At 36.4% G+C, this 3536-nt stretch overlaps 1 pseudogene; it reads right to left on the bottom strand.

The window, feature by feature from the left end:
• Window positions 1–1232: 1232 nt before the first annotated feature.
• LOC105814537 lies at window positions 1233–1716 on the bottom strand (annotated as a pseudogene).
• Between the last annotated feature and the right edge of the window lie 1820 nt (window positions 1717–3536).

Here is a 3536-nt window from a genome sequence, read left to right as displayed (position 1 = left end):
AGGTTTCTTCCAGCCCAAAGTTTTAAGCTACTGACAATAGCATCTTATGATTTTTCTTTAGTGAAAAATTGCAGTAGGTCATTTTAACCTAGTCTGCTTTTTCTGGACCATAAAGTCACAGGGTTGGCTGAATTGCCGACAGCATAAATATAGCAGTATCTGCCAAAGGCCACCTTCAACAGGCAATCTTTTTTCTTAAACAACCACATTAAATCCCTAAGGTGACCAGTGCTATTCCATTCTTCTGTTAGTTAAAGGTCACGGCTACTGGCAACCAATTTTTGTACCTCCCTAGGGTAGATGCTTAAGACTACATTGTCTATATTAACTTCTCTACTTCATCTGTTAAATATCAAGGTAATTAAAGACTTATATAGACATTGAGTCACTTTATTCTCAAGAAGAGACTAGACAAAGAATCTTCACATGATGTAGTCTCTGAAAGGTGAAACTGAAGTACTTTCAGATTTCTGAAAACTTTCTTCCTTGTTAAGTTCATTAGTGCATTTGGACAATTCACATACCTTTGGTAATTGAAAATTTGTGCTCTATTAATCCAGATAGTTTAGGTTATTCTGTGATAACAAAGAATTCCCAAATCTCAGAGACTTAAAATAACAAAAGGCTTATCTCTTGTCAAAGTCTCTGTAGGTGTGGACAAATGTCCCTCATGATATCACTCAGCAGTACAGACTAACAGAATCTCTACCATCATTAGCTGTACATTCTGCATCATGGGAACTCCTTGATGCAGCAGGGGAAGAAAGCATTTAAAGATCTCTCACTGAAATGAAATATTTAATCTGCAAGTGACATACATTATATTTGTTTACAAGCCATTAGCTAGAAATAGTTATACAGCCCCACCTGAATGTGTGGGTTCAGGAAAGTATAATCTTCTATGTGCTCAGAAGTGGAGGTGAACTCTAAGACATCTCTATCACATTTCCATGCAATAAAAAGCTGTTTAGCAAAGAAAGGTGTGTCTGGAACTTTTGGCTTTCTTAGAATTAAGTTTACATTAAAACATATTAACCCTAGGTAGATTCCAGTAGTCTAGATGGCTAAGAATGCACACATCAGTTTTACCAACTCTTTTTTTTTTTTGTAGAGGGGGGCATAATTAAAATTTGCTTTAAATATTTCTTTGGGGAAGAGGACACCACAGTTCTACTCAATGAAGAGAAACATTTTTACAGTCTAGAGGTCTTTTTTTTGTTTTGTTTTCATACCTATAATGCCATGAATTCATAGGGGATAGGTTCTAGCAGCTCAGGCTCCATTCCATTGGTTCTCACAGTGTGCTACTTTAGGTGAAGCAGGCTAGCACTTCAGTTGAACCCACCTGCCTTTATCTTTGCCTTCCTTCTTTTTCTGATCATTTTCCTTCACACGTTTTAGGAAGCTACCTCGGTGATTAGAATGCTTAATATGCTCAATACCCACATTAATCCTCTTGGCAAGAATCTTGCCATTAACTTGACTGTTTACAACAATGCCAACAGCATACTGGGTAACACTGTAGACTCTTCCAGTTTTGCCATGCTAATATTTGTGGGGCATTCCTTTTAGAACAGTACCCATTCCCTTGGTGTCTACAATATCACCGTTCTTGTAGATTCACGCATATGTGGCCAAAGGAACAGCTCCATGTTTTCTAAGAGGCCTAGAGAACATATATGGGGTGCCTCTTCTCTTTCCCTTTGTGTTGGTCATTTTGGCTAATTACTGGAAGATGACAGTTCTGACCGAGAGGTGAACAACTCTTAATATAATGTCTTTGGTTTATGATCCTGGTGCTTGATTTAGTTGTCTTTGTATGTGTATGTGCTTCTGTTTCTGTAATGCTGTGTTTCCTTCTTTTATTATGTAAATGCTGATTTAGTTCCTACTGTTTTCCAACAGATTATAATTAAAGCATGATCCCTTTCTTCAAAGAATTTACAGTAATCTTTGAACATCAGTTGGGCCCATAAATAAACATAGTTCCTGAAATCACACATTATAGTGGTACCATGTTCAGTTTCAACTGTACATAAATTGGCCTTTTGATAGCATGTCTTAAAATTTTTAGTTATACACAAATTGTATTTTCCACACTTTATGGTGCATGAATATATCATCTAAGCTGAATCTCTGCCAAGATATTAAAGAAAATTCAGAGCTCTTGAATAGGAAAATAAGCTTTAATATTATTCATAGGCACCTCTGTAACCCCCTGTCATGAACAAGTAGGGTATTTCTTGTATGAGGGCAAAATTTCACAACTAGATTTTCTGCCATTACTAAGTATGATATCTAAAGCATATGAAGTGCCTTTTGATTAGCAATATAGAATCTTATGTCTTTAGTAGATTAGAAATATGGCAGGGTGTTTAGAGATTTGTGGGTGAACCTATCTATGCATTTCATATCTACAGTTTATTATTGGTTGAAACCTTATACAAGCAATCTGTTCTTTAAAATGGTTGTCCATGGAATGTATTTATGCACCTATTCTCTTTTTGTTCTTTCATTCAGTATTTTTTGATGTCTACCATGGAACAGGCACTTTTATAGGTATTAATAGGTAATGGGAATAAAACACAATTCTTAACTTTCTGAAATTTTCTACAGCGTAGTAAGTCATATGCTAGACATAGTAGACATTTCTAGAGGAGCTCAGAACAAAAGAACTTCTATCTTGGAGGAGTATGTGTGTGCATGAGCACATATGTGTGTGTAAGGAGTAGTCATGGAATGCATCTATTGTAAATCAGCCAAATTAATGAGAGAGAAGAGAAAATGTCCATAAGAAGAAACAACACATGGGAAGACCATGATATGTGACAGAATATAACGTGGTCAAAAACTGAAAGAAATTCAGTGAAGACCGTAGAATGTGAGAGGGGGTGCCTGCAAGATGAGGACATAGGAAGAGACAGGAGCAGAATCACAAAGGCTTTATTAAGTCATTAGAAGTTAACTGTAAAGGGCAATGGATCTGAAAGTGTTGAAGGAGGAGGGTTACAAAATCAGATTTGTGCTTTGGAAATGTTATTCTGGATATGACAAATTGGAGAGGAGAAAAGAGCGAAGGTAAGAATATCAGTTGAAATGCATTAATTCAGGTGTTGAATGATTACCTTGGACTAGAGTATGGGTAACAGAGGGTGAGAGAGAGAATGAATGCATCAAAGAGAGCTTCAGGAGACCGAACGAGCAGGACTTAGTGATTGATTTTATGTAGGGTACAGAGGGAAAGAAAGAATTCAAGAGTGACTCTTAGGTTCCTAACACGGACAACTGGGTAGATGGCAACACAATTTACTAATATGGGGAAAGTAAAATAATGGGAATATGGGAAAGGAAAGGTAAATACAATAAGCTTGATTTTGACCAAGTTGAACTGGAGGTACTTCTGATATCCAAATGTCTAGAAACTGAAGGATGAGCTTTGGCAATGAAAATAGATTTGCTAATCTTCAGAATGCTTCTAAATCCCACTTATCATTAATTCCCACTTAAAAGAAGTTCTCGTTGGTTATTTTGCAATT

Source organism: Propithecus coquereli, unplaced genomic scaffold, assembly GCF_000956105.1.
Source record: "Propithecus coquereli isolate 6110/MARCELLA unplaced genomic scaffold, Pcoq_1.0 Scaffold30, whole genome shotgun sequence".
In the NCBI taxonomy this organism is placed as follows: domain Eukaryota; kingdom Metazoa; phylum Chordata; class Mammalia; order Primates; family Indriidae; genus Propithecus; species Propithecus coquereli.
This window is presented reverse-complemented; position numbering and strand designations above follow the sequence as displayed.